At 39.2% G+C, this 17,707-nt stretch overlaps 1 pseudogene; it reads left to right on the top strand.

Annotated features, from left to right (window-relative positions):
* The first annotated feature begins 11,538 nt into the window (after positions 1-11,538).
* Positions 11,539-14,743, top strand: LOC102751168 (glutathione S-transferase P pseudogene; annotated as a pseudogene).
* The last annotated feature ends 2,964 nt before the right edge of the window (positions 14,744-17,707 follow it).

Raw genomic sequence — 17,707 nt, 5'->3', positions numbered from 1 at the left:
TAAATGCCATCTTGAAGTTGCTTCAACAACACTGCCTCCCCCACCTTTTCTTAAGCTCACTGACTGGCATCTCTCCTAGCTTAAGCATGCGTATAAGTAGAAAATTCTGATTTCTTGTTTCATGCATGGGTAGCTGTTTATTGTTATCATTTGCTGGTCCGCTAAGCTCTTCGATGACTTTAGAAGGCAAGTTAAGTACTGCCAGTTCACAGCTGAGTACCTTGGCTGGCATGGAGCTGTGCTGGATGCGAGCTTATTTGGAAGTCTGGTGTTTGTTCATGGTTTTGAGATGCTCTTACTTCTGCTTCAAAAACGGCAATTAATCAGGACATCTGACAAGTGCTCCAGGATTGCTTTATGACATCTAGTTGCCCAGAACCACCTGGGCCTCTGCCACCCCAAAGGGAGCACCATTCATTAATACCGCAGGAGATGCGTTATGATGATGATCCTTGCGGTGACTCCACCCATCAACTGTTGTTTCTTCATCAACATTCATATTCTGTGCCTGATTCTTTTTGTGACAAACAGCCATCCGTTAACTAGATGTTAAAGGTGACCATTAGACCATTAGAAAGAGTAACAATGATAATAGTAAGTGCTGTTTATTCATTTTTCTTCTTTAATCTTTATAATAACTGTGACAGATAGGTACAACTACCCTTGTTTTATTAACGAGAAAGTAAAGCACAAGAAGTTAAAATGCAGCTGGGAAGAGTACAGTATTATTGGCAGAATATTTTCCTTGCTATTATTTCCACCTTCATGGCCCATACAAAGCAGTGTGTTCATCATAGGATGTGATTTGAGAGAGAGAGAAATTGCCAGTCTCTGGCTTTTGTGTACCCCCAAACTTAAGTTTAGTATTGTTAGTGTTTGAGGAAAAAAGCATGTTAGAAACTGTACCTTTGAAGGAGATATATCAAATTACGGAAGAGGAGGATAACATACCCTCCAGACGAGAGAAAAATCCTGCTGGGTTAGGTGTCTTTGTATGTGCGGTGGAAGGAGAAATAAAGAAAAAAAAAAGATGAAAGTGGTCCTGAAGGGAGCATCTTGCTTCCTGTGCCTGCCCCTGCCCCTATAAGTTCTTTATATATGTTGGATACTAACCCTTTATCCAATATGTCATTTGCAAATGTCCTCTCCCATTCTGCAGGTTGCCTTTTAGTTTTATTGATTGTTCCCTTCACTGAACAGAAGCTTTTTATTTTGGTGAAGTCCCAATAGTTTATTTTTGCCTTAGGAGACATATCTAGAAAGAAGTTGCTACAGCCAATGTCAAAAAGGTTACTGGCCGTGTTCATGTATAGGATTATTATAGTTTCAGGTCTCACATTTAGGTCTGAAATCCATTTTGAATTTATTTTTGTGTATGTTTTAAGAAAGTGGTCTAGTTTCTGGGGCGCCTGGGTGGCTCAGGTCGTTAAGCATCTGCCTTCGGCTCAGGTCGTGATCCCAGGGTCCTGGGATTGAGCCCCACATCGGGCTCCCTGCTCCACGGGGAAGCCTGCTTCTCCCCTCCTTCTCCCCCTGCTTGTGTTCCCTCTCTCGCTATGTCTCTCTCTGTCAAATAAATAAATAAAATCTTTAAAAAAAAAAAAAAAGAAAAGAAAGTGGTCTAGTTTCATCTGTTCCATGTTGCTGTCCAATTTTCCCAACACCATTTGTTGAAGAGACTGTCTTTTTCCCATTGAATATTCTTTCCTGCTTTGTCAAAGATTAGTTGACCTTATAGTTGTGGGTCCATTTCTGGGTTTTCTATTCTGTTCTATTGATCTATGCATCCATTTTTGTGCCAGTACCATACTGTCTCGATCCCTACAGCTTTGTAATATAACTTGAAGTCTGGAATTGTGATGTCTCCAGCTTTGCTTTTCTTTTTCCAGGTTGCTTTGGCTATTCTAGGTCTTTTGTGGTTTCCATACAAATTTTAGGAGTGTTTGTTCTAGCTCTGTGAAAAATGCTGGTGGTATTTTGCTACGGATTGCTTCAAATGAGTAGATTGCTTTAGGTAGTATAGATATTTTCACCAATATTTGTTCTTCTAATGCATAGGCATAAAATGTCTTTCCATTTCTTTGTGTCATCCTCAATTTCTTTTTTCAGTATTTTATAGTTCAGAGTACAACTCTTTCACCTCTGTGGTTAGGTTTATTCATGGGTATCTTATTATTTCTGGTGCAATTATAAATGAAATTGATTCCTTAATTTCTCTTTCTGCTGCTTATTATTGGCATATAGAAATGCAACAGATTTCTGTACATTGATTTAGTATCCTGTAACTTTACTGAACTCATTTATCAGTTCTGGCAGTTTTTTTGTGAAGTCTTTAGGGTTTCCTAAGATTTATTTATTTATTTATTTATTAGAGAGAGAGAGCATGAGAGGGGGGAAGGGCAGAGGGAGAAGCAGACTCCTCGCCGAGCAAGGAGCTTGATGTGGGACTCGATCCCGGGACTCCAGGATCATGACCTGAGCCGAAGGCAGTTGCTTAACCAACTGAGCCACCCAGGCGCCCTAGGGCTTTCTATATAGAGTTATCATGTCATCTGCAAATAGTGAAAGTTGGAGTTCTTCTTTGCTGATTTGGATGTTTTCTATTTCCTTATGGTGTTTGATTGCTATGGCTAAGACTTCCAGTACTATGTTGAATAGCAGTGGTGAGAGCGGACATTGCTGTCTTCTTCCTGACCACAGAGGAAAAGCTCTGTTTTTCCCCATTGAAGATGATATTAGCTGTGGGTTTTCCTAATATAGCCTTTATTATATTGAGGTATGTTCCCTCTAAACCTACTTTGCTGACGGTTTTTATCATAAGTGGATGTTGTACTTTTTGAAATGATTTTTCTGTATCTATTGAAATGATCATATAGTTCTATTCTTTTGTTAATGTGGTGTATCACGTTGATTGATTTGCAAATACTGAACAACACTTGTAACCCAGGAATAAACCCCACTTGATTGTGGTGAATGATTCTTTTAATGTATTGCTGGATTCAGTTTGCTAGTATTTTATTGAGAATTTTTGCATCCATATTCATTAGGGATATTGGCCTATAGTTCTTTTTTTTAGTGGAGTCATCCGGTTTTGGTATCAGGGTAATGCTGGCCTCATAGAATGAATATGACGTTTTCCTTCCTTTTCTATTTTTTGGAATAATTTGAGAAGAATAGGTATTAACTCCTCTTTAAATGTTTGGTAGAATTCGCCTGCGAAGCCATCCCACCCTGGACTTTGTTTGGAGATTTTTGATTACTGATTCAATTTCTTTGTTGGTTATCAGTCTGTTCAAGTTTTCTATTTTCCCTTGTTTCAGTTTTGGTAGTTTATATGTTTGTAAGAATATATCCATTTCTTCCAGATTGTCCAATTTGTTGGCATATAGTTTTTCATAACATTCTTTTATCTATGTGGCCCATTGATTATCCCATCAGAATCACACCCTTCCCATGTGATTATATCCTTTCTGACCTGACTCAATGCAGCAGAAAGATCTCCTTCCAAAACTCATCTATCCCTAGAGCATCATTGAACAGTGTGCTCAGAGACACTCTGCCTCCGGAAGGCTGATTCTCCTTACTGAATCACCTACTCAGGATCTCTCAGCTTCTTAGGTACACTGAAGTATAGCTGTGAAATGGTAGGTGACATTCTGCTGCTTATTGTGTTTGCACACAATGCTGCTCTTGATCACGTTGTCACTTCACATGAAGAGACTCAGATGGAGAGTAAGTTGACTTTAGCTGTCTTCTCAGAAGTGACCAAAGCCACTCTCTGGGAGAGTCTGATCTTGAATTTTCTAACTTGACTGAGCAATATTTCACCTGGCTGCAAAGCTACCACATGCTACACACTTCCAATTGCCTTTAGACTTGCTAAATGCATTTATAGGCTGAGAACGAGCAATAGGAAAAACTGTGGTAGATCAAATAAAGTCTTTTTTCACACTGACCCTTTTATTATTGTGTTATAAAAACCCAAGCTCAAAATAGATTGAGGTAGATTTATCTTTTAATGAAAAGCGCCGGGAGGTTGGAAGTCAAATATTCTTATCTTTTTCTCTTGTCTCCAGAGCGGGACTCCTTTGCGGGGCTGACCTTGCAGTGCTGTCCTAGAGGGAGCTACAATGGTCTTGTGGACTGACTTCCTTCAGAAGGGACTTTTAAAAGAGACAATGGAGCTAGCATGCCTCCTTTTAGGCTCCGTGGTCCGGGGTTGTGCATGTCAGCTTTTCTGGAGAGCCAAGGGCAGAAAAGTTCAGGAGCCATTGTGTCCAGCAGAAAGGAGCAAGTTCTTAGGACATAGGGAGCTGGCCTCAGCCGCTCCAGAGACCTTCTGCGGCAGTTAGAGGCTCCCCTGCGCACCTGAACTGCAGGTCGGAGGCTGGGGGGTGCATCCCACTGGGTGCCTTTCACACATTCCGGCTGCGGGGGCGCCTGGAGCAGAGCAGCTGCGGGGAGCTGCCCAGATGCCTCCCCATGTCCCGCCGCCCGGGCGGTCTCCTGACTGCGAAGCCGGGCTTTCAGCAGCCCGGGTAGCCTGAGAATGATTTTACCAACGGTTTTTTTTTTTTTGGTCTTAGTTTTTCATCTTCCGTAAACCGGTGGGGAAATAATGTTGTGCTTCTTTTTGTTTTCACTTCCTTCTTGCATGAATTTCAAAGTTCATCACAGAGAAGAGGTTGCGTGTTGGTGTTGGGAGAAATGAAAGCAGAGGCAATAAGAAAAAGTAGGCAAAAGAATGGCATTTAGAGGAAGAGTGGTATCAGTCAGCATTTCAACAAATACCTGTTAAAAAAATCACTCTGGGGAAATATGGTAATGAGAATTTAATGTCAAAATGATTGTAATTTTATGCCTAAATATGCTCAACATGACAAAGAATTCTCTTAATCTTAATTAGGAATAGGTGGGGGCATTTTAATTTTTTTTTCCTTAAACTGCATAGCTCCTGGAACTAATTGCCTTCCAAGAGCAATAGATAATAGAAAAACACAATTGTATTACGTTCTGGAGAACGTAAATAGCATCCCGCTGATTTCTCAACTCCCTGAACTAGAGCAGCATCTCAATCTAGCTGGTAGTAATTAAAATTCCATATATCTATCTATCTAAATGGAAGGTTTTACATTTTATGTAATTACTGTACAATCACCTTACTATGAATGAATTCCATGTGCAAATGGCAAAGCAAGCTTCAAGAACTGATTTGGTTAAGCACCCTTAAATCTATTACTCCTGAATAAAAGTCTCAATGAAATTGTATGCTGCTTAACATTTTAAGGAGTTTTGTAAATTGGTGAAACAAATATATCTTCTATATAGATATGCTTGTCTGAGATTTATCTAGTGTAATAAAATCTACTCCTACCCTACTCCTGCCTTCTTTTTTAAGGAGTCACAGGACTACCTGGCATCCAGCCAAGGATGGCTAAACAAGTTTGATTAAATTTATTTTTATTTTTCATTTTTTAAAAATATTTATTTATTTATTTATTTGAGAGAGAGGGGGAGAGAGCACATACAGGGGTAGGGGTAGAGGGAGAGGGAATCTCCAGGGAACCTCCCTGAAACTAACCATTGTGTTAAGAAAGGAGGTTTTTTGCGGGGGGGGGAAGTTTTCATTTCTTCCTCTTACTTTAATTTTCCCTGAGATATACTCCAACCTAAGTTCACTTGGGCCATGAAAATTATGTTCATAACTGGATCTGATATTAGTTGAAAACATATGAAGATCTTTTGCTAGTGAAACTTAAAATCCAGAATAACAAAATTCAAATTAGAAAAGAAACATAACCAAAACCATCAGTGTGGGCACAGGTTTTATACATCTCTAAGTTGCTGTGAAATGCCCACTGTTCCTCAATCTGAGAAGCATACTTATGTTCTTCCCTTTAGTAGAAGGCCTATTTATTTATTTTTATTCTTTTTTAATTTTTTTAAAGATTTTATTTACTTGAGAGAGAGAGTGTGAGATAGAGAGAGAAGGCACGAGAGACCAGCAGAGGGACAGAGAGTAGCAGACTCCCTGCTGATCCCTGGGGCTCCATCCCAGGACCCCCCTGAGATATGACCTGAGCCGAAGACAGACACTTAACCAACTGAGCAACCCAGGTGCCCTAGAAGGCCTATTTTAAAAAGTTAGAAGACTCCTATGTCTTAGATACACTTAGAAGTACGTATCTGATATTATGAATGAAGAAAAATAGGTACTGCTAAGGTAAGCAAACTGTATTTTGTCTTATTTGCATAGGGAAGTTTTGTAACTGAGAAAGTCTCTACTCTTTGTTGTTTTGTTTGATAAAGTGTCCTATGATGAGCCAAATTTACTAGTGTACCATGAGGTTGTTGAAAATGTTTGAACTGAGAAGAGGCACTTTACAAGCCTATATTAAAAGAGTGAACAAGTGAATGAATGATAATTTGGATTAATTTATCATTATGGTATGAGAAATTTAGGAAAGTGTGAAGGGTGAGCTCAACATTTTAAAATTTGCAGCTTTAGATGCTTTTTAAAAATTAATATCCAATGTTACACTGAATTCCTATAAATAAAGTTATGAATTTTAGTCACAAATAATGGGTTTGTTGAATTAGACATAGGGTATTTTCCCACTTTAATCTCTTGTTTAGCAATCAAAATTATGGACCTGAATATCATGGTAACTCTAAATCTTCAAATATTTTAAAAATGTTTTTTCCCCTCAAAAAACTATATTTTGAACAGCTGCTATGTGCCAGACCATTTTAAACGCTGAGAATAGAGAAGTGAATAATAGAAACAAGACTTTCTGCCTTCCCAAAGCTAATATTCTACTAAAGGGAAGTAGACAGTAAATAGTAAGTAACATAATAGGTATCACATAGTGATGAGTGTGGGGATAAAAAATAAAGCAGGAAAAGGAGATAGGAATACATTTAATACAACGTAGTTAAGAAAAGGCCCACTGAGAATGTGACTTTTGGGAAGAGAACAGAAGACGAAGAGGAAGTGAGCCATGAAGGTATCCAGGGATAGAGGGAACACTAGGGAGAGGATTCAGTAGCACAAAGGCTCTGAGGCAGAAACATAAATATGTCAGAAAAATAGCAAGGAAGCCACTATGGCCAGAGTGGTGTGAAGGAGGACAATAGTAGTGTGTGAGGGGTTCAGTGTTGCAGATCATGTAGGGGCCGCTGTTAGGACCCGCTTTATGTCTGAATGAGATGGGAATTCCCACTACATGGATACATAAATTTTATTTTAGCACTAAAATTCATGTGAATGTTAATCCTTTGGAGCAGGAGTTCCAAACAGGGCTAATCCCCATGACTTCCACTTTCTCCCTGAGTCAGAAATGAGGATTTTATTGTTTCTTGTCACATTACTGCCCCTACTGTCAAACCTCTAGGAGTATGAACATTTGATATAGGGCACTGGGATTAAAGCAGCATGGATCAGGGCTAAACTGGACCTCGAAGGCCAAGATATATTCTTCATACTGATGATCATCCTGAAAAATCCCAAGACAGGCTCCTCAGTGAGGTGTCCTAATTGCAGGGGCAGAGAAGAGCAGAGAGTGGGAGTCACTGCCCCTGAGTTCAGACTCTCTTCTCAGAGCCAGAGTTAGGGCTCAACACCTGGGTCTGAATGTTCAGGAAGGCCTGGAGACCAACGGAAGGGAGCCCTTGCTTGGCAGCGACAGTTCAGAACAGGAAGATCAGCACTTCCTGCCCACTGAGCCCTGGAGGTCTGGATTTGAGAACGAGGCATTGTCAGGAGCACCTGTGTCCTGGCACACCTCCGAAGTCAATGTGGACACATGGTTTTGTGCCTCAAAAGGAGTCCACAACACCTTCCCTTCAGATGAAAGGATCGACCTTCTGTGTCACTTGCAGATGGTTTCTAAGTTTTTTGTTTTTTGGTTTTTTTTACTCATAATTGCAAATAAAGGGCTTTAGATTTAAATACATGGTGAAGCATCTTCTGTCCTTTCAGATGCAAAGGACAGGTGTTTGTGGCCTGAGGGTTTTGGCCAATGCTAGATTACTCAGTAGGAAGATAGCCAGCTTGATGGGGACACAGTTTTTTTTGTTGTTGTTGTTTTTTTAGAATTTGATAATTGACTTAAAAAAAAAGTATAAATCCATCTTAGAGACTTATTTTACTTTCTTACAATTATTTTACTACATACTAGTGTTTCTATTTTTGATTATATATGGAAGGACACTTTACATTTTTAGGGTTAAGTTCTCTAAAGAATGTGCTTCTTGGCTGGCTAGAGCTAACTTATGTTTCTTTCTCAAGCTGGAAAGATGTTCTTTGTGGACAACCTGGTGATATTAATACATTATGTTCTCACCAAGATAGTTTGAGATCCTGCTGATGAAAATTTGGGATTATAGAAATTTGTGGAATAAGAGCAAGCTAATGCAGCATGAAGGAAATAGTTAAGCAACTTCTCTTGCGAATACAAATGAGTCAGAAAGGATCTGGTCAACGCTAATTGATGGCTAATAATTAACTCATTTGGACATCACTAGTACACTTATCGTTTATTAAATGTCAAACACTACATTGAGAAGATAACTTCAAACTCCAAGAATTTTCGTCATTAAGTACCATCTTTTTGTAGGATCAAATACCTCCTCACTTGTAAGACTCTTCATTATTTTAGGTGAAATTAGAACAAAACAAAACAAATCTTCCAATTAATCTATAAACATGACAAATTCTAAGCAGCACTCTGACTTTAGACTTGTTAGAATTTAAAATATGTGTGCCTTGGAATGAACTAAATATAGTAGTTAAATAATTCATCCAACTAAAGGTATCACAAACCTACTAGGTATTGGGTACTATGAGAGGCACTCTAGTCCTAACAGAACTGATACAGTACAATCTCTGTCCCCAAGCTGTCAACAGTTTTGCAAAGTAGAGAGAATATTAAATAAGTAATAATAATAAAGTTTGGACAGTGCTTTGAAATGGGAAATATGAATTGATGTTTGAGCCTGGACCCAAATGATCAATAGATGCTAGCCAGCTAATATGTAGTGGGTGTCTGAAAGGGTGTTCTAGCTAAAAGGGGTTGGCTAGAGGAAATAGGAAAAGGATGGTGCTTAAAAAAAATTTAGTATGGCTAGAACATATGGTTTGGTTCATAAAATTTAAGTCAAGAAATGCAATTGAAGAAACAAAAAGGTACAAGTTCCTGAAGGGTTGATAAGCCAAGAGTAGTAGAAAACTGCACTGAGATCTATAATAGCTATCATTTAATACAGTCAGGGTCCTAGTCATCCTGAGTGCAACTTCTCTTTGAAATACCCTGTTTCCTCTGGAGTGAAATGGAATTAAATGTTTGCTGTAAGGAAAATGTTTACCTGGAGGATCAACCTGTAGTTAACAGAACTTTTTGAGTTGAGACATACGGGTGTGCAGATAGAGTACATCTTGACACATGCAGAGAAGCTTCAGCTTTGCATCTGGAAGGCTAAAGGCAGGATGTTGTCTGAAAATCATTCTTTCATCTGAATATTCCAACAGACAGAATTTTAAAATTTACATTCACACAACAGCATACTAAATAGTAGTGAAAATGAATCAGAGTGCTATATGCATCAACATCAGTACAGGCCATACATATACTAAGAGAAAAATCCAGTGGTAAGATGATACATAAAGTATGATTCTACTTTGATTAAATTTAAGCCATGCATAATAAACTGTATATTATTTAATGTTATAAACACGTGGTAAAATTATCTTGGAAAATCAAGGTTTCTGTATTCTATTTTGTCATGAACATACGTTAATATATATGTTAAGATTTGTATAATTTATTTGTTATAAGACAATAGTTTTTTTACAATATTTCTAATATCAAGTACCTTCAGTGTATAGTATATCATAAATCCTCACCATAAAATTATTTCCTATCAGTTATTACATTTTAGCATATCTAAGTGTTAATCTCCTTGAAGATATTATCACTCTCTGCAGTTAACAGATAATTTGAAAATTAGAGATTTCAGAGCAAGTAAGTGAGAGAGTCAGGGTTGCACCAGGCCTTTTTGTCTGTAGCCCTGAGCTCCTTCCTCTGTAGACATAACCTGATTGTTGACTGTGAAAATTCCCCCACAAACTATTAAAGTAGGATGGTCTGAACCATGCAGTCCAAGTCAATAGTCATTAGCCTTATGTTGCTATTGAACACTTTAAAAGCTACAAATTCAATATTTGGGGAGGTGTCAATCTATGTGTCCCTGACTTTTTTCCCCAAACATGGCCCTGATTTTGATAAAACAAGCTTCCTTGGTTGAGGATTTTACCTTCTTTGGAGCTGAGTTATTCAGATGATTAAGTTTTGGACGTAGTCCTCAGCTTTTTCTTTGTTCCCTCCTCAATGGAACAATGTATCTGTGTGGACTCCCAGGGAGTCCCTTTCTCTATCTTTTCAATTGCTGTTAATTAGCAATAGCTATTTATTATATTTTTCTAGAGCATCAGTTATGGTGCTTACCAATAGTCATTCAATCCTAGTGTCCTTAAAATTGCTATTTCCGCGGGCGCCTGGGTGGCTCAGTTGGTTAAGCGACTGCCTTCGGCTCAGGTCATGATCCTGGAGTCCCTGGGTTGAGTCCCGTATCGGGCTCCCTGCTTGGCAGGGAGTCTGCTTCTCCCTCTGACCCTCCCGACCCTCCCGCCTCTCATGCTCTCTCTCTCTCAGTCTCTCTCTCAAATAAATAAATAAAATCTTAAAAAAAAAATATTTAAAAAAAAATTGCTATTTCCGCTCTACCTGTTATATGACACCAGTAAACTCTCTGAATTCCCTGAATGATCCAGGATAGGGCTTAAGTCAGTCTAGGATACACACATAAGTTATACAAATAGGTGGTGCAAAATTCCATATCAATTACTTCTATTGAACCATTGTTTATCCTTCAGCTCAAATCTGTGGGCTCTAAGGAGGTTCCCTAGGACCAGGTGACAGAGGGAAAATTCATGTCTAAGTCTCAGATAAGTCAGCTTCAGTAGATTCTGAAAATGTACATCTGACTATACGTCTGCTCAATCCAAGTGTGGTCCTACAGGACAGTGGTAAGCGGAAACCCTCCCAGTGAGTAGAGTAGGGAGTAGTATGCTTGGTCATTTATTCTGAATCAAAGTGACATATGATTTGAGTAGTTGAATAGGGACCTAGAGAGGCAAAAATTGGAACATAGGAAAAAAAGGAAGTCTGGAGTATTACATTCAGATGGATTTGGGATAAAATTTGTAGATTATTGTTTGTCTCATATTAATGGCTGACAGAGACAAAAAGCCTTTATTACTAGGGGGACAAGATGGGCCATCCTGCTGATGAGCATCAGTTCATTTCTCAGCCAGTGTAGTGTTTGTCCAATTGGCCCATGAACAAGTTGTCCATGGTTGCTGAGATGGAACTATGCATGGGCCCAACAGTGTGGATTCCTTCTCACTAAGATAGATTAGCTATTGCCACTGCTAAATGTATAACCTATCAATGGCAGCAATCAGTGTGGGCCCTCAACATGGTTCTAACTCATGTTGAACAATTTGGAGGTATGTTGAAATGATGAAAGGTGAAATTTTTGGACGCTTTCAAATTAGACCTTTTCAACCCTGGAAGAGACAGCAATTTATAATTACCAGAATCGACATAATTCTCGATATGGATTTGCTTTCCTACATTCAGTACTTTGCCAACCTTATATCATCTTGGGTCTTAAAAAATCCCTAGTTCATTAGAATGGGATCATCAGTTTCCTTAGACTAACAAGACAATTTTATGGCAAAGTAGGTGAGGCAGTGCATGAATTACCATTACCATGGAATCTACTTGTTTCACTCTACACCCTATCACCACAAAGTGTTAACCTAATGTGATAATAGAATAACCCTTAACTGCTCAGTAAAATGACAGCTCAGAGCCAGGACACGCAGTTTTGGTATGCTATCTTTTAAGGTGTGTAATATCCATTAAACTAATGGCCAATATATGGTGCCGTGTCCCTAATATCTAGAATGCCAGTCCTGTAATCAAGTAATAAAAGTACCATTGGCTCTTGTTTTCATTACTTCTGTCAATTCATTTTAGAAATTTTTGTTTCTGGTATTCACAATTCAAATTCCATTAGATTATAAGTCTTGATTTCTAATGTGGGAATGTTTTGTTTTGTTTTGTTTTGTTTTGTTTTCCAGTGGATACAATAAAGATCCCACTAAACTTGAAGGTAGCAATGAGCCAATAGGCAAAGAAAGGAGTTATCATACTGGCAGGAGTAATTGACACTGATCATGACAAAGAGATAGAGTTGGTGTTATATGATGGGGAAAGAGGGAACTGTATCTGGGACCCAGAAGATTCACTGGGTATCTCTTGTTGCTTCAGTGCGCAGACATAAATCTGAATGGAAAATTACAGCAATCCAGGTCCACCACGGAGAAGTCAACTAAGTGCTCAGATTCCTTGAAGATTTGGGTCACCTCTTAGACAAGAAACCCACACTAGCTGATGTGAGGGAACTCTGAGAGAGGAGATGATGAATATCATTTATGACTTGGAATGATTTACAGGTGCTAGGACTATCGTTGCCAAACTAATCCTCTTCTGTAAAGCTTACAGCTATCTGACAATTTGGAGAGTTGGTTATGGATTGGAATTAATGGAGGGCACCAGCCTACACAAGTGGTGTACTAGAAGGACTATATTAAATACCTTGTGCACTACTTCATTTCTTCACTGCCTCATGACTCATTCTAGTCATTGATTTAGCAAACAATATTGTGCAGACTGTGCCTAATATCAAGCATGCATTGTTTTTTGCATACTACTTGAGTATTTTTCTGGCACATGCTTTGGGTCATCTCCAGGGGCTAACTGAAGATTCACATGTGCAACCCACAAGTTCAAGGAGTTTATCACTCATGGAAAAACTCTCAGTGGAGGGTCAGGTCTGATGAGTAATTGCTTCTTCTTTACATTGCTTGGATCTGGAGATTCTTATGGTAAATTTCCTCAGATATTCCAGGTGGGGCTGAGCACTCAGTCTCCACAGAAACAGTCAATTTAAAAACATATCTTTAAATACAAAATAGAATGGACTAGGGGGCTAGTGAACAACAAACGGTTATTTCTCACAGTTCTGGAAGCTGAGATGTCCAAGAAAAAAGCACCAGCTGATTTGGTGTCTGCTGAGGACCTGCTTCCTGGTTCAAAGACAGCCGTCTTCTTGCCATGTCTTCATATGGTGTCGAAGGTCAGGGAGCATTCTGGGGCTCTTCCATAAGGACACTCATCCAATCATGATGGCTCCACCCTCATGACCTAATCACTTTCCAAAGTCCCCACCTCCAAAAGCATCACACTGAGGGTTAGGTTTCAACGTATGAATTTTGGAGGGACACAGACAGTTTATGGCACCCTGGTTCCTCACTTCTACTCCCTGGGAGCATTTGCCCAATACACTGTTTGCATTAAAAGCCCTTTGAGCTGTGTTTTAAAAGGAACCTATACTGTAAATATGACATGAATATGCATGTTTTTTCTGTGAATATATTCCTTAAATTTATTATTCCTGTGTATCTGTACATCTGCCAGTTTACAAAGCATCAGAGTAGGTAAGATCTGTAGAGACAGAAGAAGACTGAAGAGAGCCTGCCACCACGACCACCACCACTGCCAGTGCTGTGGGCACCTTACAGCGTTGTCTCCTTGCCTGTTGGAGAGCGACGTGAGCCCTTGAGCGTGCTGCTGGCTGACCAGGCTCAGAGCTGGAAGGAAGAGGTGGTGACCAAGGAGACCTGGCCGCAGAGCTCACTCAAGTCCTCCTGTCCACCCGGGAAGCTTCCCGAGTCCCAGGATGGAGACCTGACCCTGCACCAGTCCACTGCCATCCTGCAATACCTGGGCCAGTCCCTTGTGCTCTATGGGAAGGACCAGTGGGAGGGCGCCCTGGTGGACAGGCTGAATGACCCCGTGGAGGATCTCCACTGCAAATACCTCATCCTTACCTATCCAACCACAAAGCAGGCAAGGAGGGGTATATGAAGGCACGGCCAGGGCACCTGAAGCCTTTTGAGATCCTGCTGTCCCAGAACCAGGGAGGGGCAGGTCTTTATCGTAGGCAACTAGATCTCCTTCTCGGACTACACCTTGTTGAACTTGCCGCTGATTCACCAGGTCCTGGCCCCCGGCTGCTTGGACTCCTTCCCCCTGCTCTCTGCCTATGTGGCATGCCTTGGCCCCGGGCCCAAGCTCAAGTCCTTCCTGGTCTTCCCCTAGCATATGAAGCTTCCATCAACTGCAACAGGAAGCAGTGAGAGTATTGTCATTCTGTGCAGGAGGTGGGGCCTGCATGCCTTCCTTTCTCCAGGACCAATAAAATTTCCAAGCACAGAAATAAAGAAGGAGAAGAAGAAGACTGAAGAAAAATCCTCAGAAACACGTTTTAGATAAGATATGAATCAGAAGCCAACAGAGGAAAGTGAGGGTGTGGTCATTGAATGAGAAGTAATATTAGAAAGCTCACATTCTATATCTTGGTTAGTTTGGGCAGGTAGATTTTCAAATTCCGGGACCATCCCCAAATCAAACTTTAAAGTCATGATAATTTGGAAGCATGTATCAAAGTGAGAGAAATAAGTTATTGTTAAAAGTCATTACTTGGAGGCAAGTACAAGACTTTTTTTTTTTTTTTTTTGTGGTGTATTCCATCAAGCAGGAAACAAAGTAAACATTAACACAGAAATATTTGGAAGTGGAGGGTCTTATACAATGGGTAATTTCAATAGGTCTGCAGTTACTTGGCCTTGGTAGGTGTTTGGTTTAGGGTGGACTTCAGTTATGTTTAAACTTGTAAGTCAACAATGGTACTATACTAGTCAGGAGTGGGGGTGGAAATTATCTAATTCCCATAAGCAGGAATCAAGTATTTCAGTTTTTTAGGATAATGGTTTTTCAAACCCTACTGTTCAGATTACTAATATATATATATATATATAATGAGAATGGCAGCTGGTTTCTGTTCTTTAGTTTTTTGTTAGTGGACTATTGCTTGTCTTGATTTTACCGCCGGACTATAAACCATGCTCAAAGTAGCCTGTGTCTTTGCCTTGCCGCTTTATGCTCCCTGAACTCTCAGGGCACTCTAGAAATATAATACTTGTTACCAACGGATATGATTACTTATTTTCTTGTATGTCTCTTCCAAGTAAACCTCATGTTTAGTAGAATGCCTTGTAAGTAGTAGTACTTTATAAAAGTACTTTATAAAGTATTTTTGATTTTACATACCATCAGGATTTGGGAATACATACATATTAAATGAGTTTATAAACTCACATAAGAAAAACATACCATCAGTGTCTATAAAACTAAATAAAACTACCCCATAAATGAATACCTAGTATATTGATAAAAAGGACTAAGAACTATGAATATAGACAATTATTATAACAACCCACAAGATTACAACAATGACCATACAAAAACTGAGAATCCTTATTTTTCTTTTACTAAGTCTATGTTTTACCTTTGAAGAGCTCAGCAAATAAGCACATCAAGTAAAATAAAGCCTATGTTTTTTAAAAACTTGACTTATTAGCAGAGGCTTCAGAAACATTTCTCTATATATGTACGTGGTAAATACCAAACAGTTGAGCTTGCATCTACCGTTATTGTTCTATATCTGAAAAACAAATGATCTGTTTGAACACACTGACCTTACGCCTAGTCATGGAGATCAACTCACATAGAATCCACAGCAGAACAACTCCAGTGTAGCGATCTTTCCTGGAAAACATCTGCTACAAGCTGAGTGTGTTTACATTTTGGCAGCCCTGGCAGATGTGCTTATAGATAGCCCATCTGTGTGGTGTTGGGAGGCTAGAGGTAAGGGAGCTGGTCTGGACAGACAGCGGGGAGAGAGCTTATTGTAATACATCGAATTGTTCTAGAAAATGCAAATTAGCACCTCATAGCATTTTTTTTTTCTTCCTCTGCTACTAATGCCTTATAGTGAACTAATTTGTTTGCATTGCCCAGAATAAGCAATAAAGTTATGTTTGGGACTGCTCTTCAACATGTAGCCATGGTCTGATTAGTACTTTAGGAAAAAAAGAATAATTAATATAAAAATTAATATTGCAAGTTTAGAGAATAAATATATCAGTTTAAAATATTTTTCATATTTGAAAATATTATTAAGATAATATTTTGGTCTATGGGGAAAAACACCAAATAAATGAAGTATCACCTTTTCTACCTGCAGCTCTTACATGTCCTCTTCTCTGCATTGCTTGTTATAGTCTGAAGTATTATTCAAAGGAAACTAGTAAAAGATGTTTTAAAAACATATAAAATGCATGAACTTTGCCATCTGCAGAACTTCAACCTTAAGATATTTGAGTAGTTGCTAAAACAGATGAACAAAACACCCAAATTCAATCACATGTTTATATAGGAATCTCATAATTAAGAGTTTTAAATAACTGTAATGTAACAGATTTTGTGATACATAAAGTCAGATTCTAACATAAGAGTAATGAAACTTGCATAAAAAAAAATGTAGGAAGAGTTTGGAGCAAGAATCCGTAGTGTTTATGCAGCAGAGCTAGGAGGGAGCCACTGACCCGGGAGGCACAGATCTTCTTGTCATTAGAGATGATTGCTCTATTTGGAGACAGGGATAGCTTATTGGATGGTCCCGAAGTCTAAGTTATATACCCCTCCTGTATACTTACCTATACTTTTGATCTGTGCTCATTAAATAATTTTTTTGTTTCAATTTTTTATTTAAATTCTAGTTAGTTAACATATAGTGTAATATTGGTTTTAGGACTAGAATTCAGTGATTCATCACTTGCATATGACATCCAGTGCTCAACACAAGTGCCCTCCTCAATGCCCATCACCCACCTAGCCCATCCCCCACCCACCTCCCTCCAGTAACCCTCAGTTTGATCTCTATGGTTCAGTTTCTTTTTTTTTTTTTTTTACTTTTATTATGTTATGTTAATCACCATACATTACATCATTAGTTTCTGATGTAGTGTTCCATGATTCATTGTTTGCGTATAACACCCAGTGCTCCATTCAATATGTTCCCTCTTTAATACCCAATACCAGGCTCACCCATCCCCCCCCAGAACCCTCAGTTTGTTTCTCAGAGTCCATAGTCTCTCATGGTTCGTCTCCCCCTCCAATTGAGATAGGAGTCCATCAAAATCCTTGAGGAGAACACAGGCAGCAACCTCTTCGACCTCAGCTGCAGCACCTTCTTCCTAGACATATCACCAAAGGCAAGGGGAGCAAGAGCAAAAATGAACTATTGGGACTTCGTCAAGATAAAAAGCTTTTGCACAGCAAAAGAAACAGTCAACAAAACCAAAAGACAACCGACAGAAGGGGAGAAGATATTTGCAAATGACATATCAGATAAAGGGCTAGTATCCAAAATCTATAAAGAACTTATCAGACTCAACACCCAAAGAACAAAGAATCCAATCAAGAAATGGGCAGAAGATATGAACAGACATTTTTCCAAAGAAGACATCCAAATGGCCTACAGGCACATGAAAAAGTGCTCAACATCGCTCGGCATCAGGGAAATCCAAATAAAAACCTCAGTGAGATACCACCTCACACCAGTCAGAATGGCTAAAATTAACAAGTCAGGAAACGACAGATGTTGGCAGGAA

The sequence above is a fragment of the Leptonychotes weddellii genome, chromosome 7 (genome assembly GCF_054177405.1).
Source record: "Leptonychotes weddellii isolate Sample4059 chromosome 7, ASM5417740v2, whole genome shotgun sequence".
In the NCBI taxonomy this organism is placed as follows: domain Eukaryota; kingdom Metazoa; phylum Chordata; class Mammalia; order Carnivora; family Phocidae; genus Leptonychotes; species Leptonychotes weddellii.
Note: the sequence above shows the minus strand (reverse complement) of the source record. Positions and strands in the feature narration are given on the sequence as shown.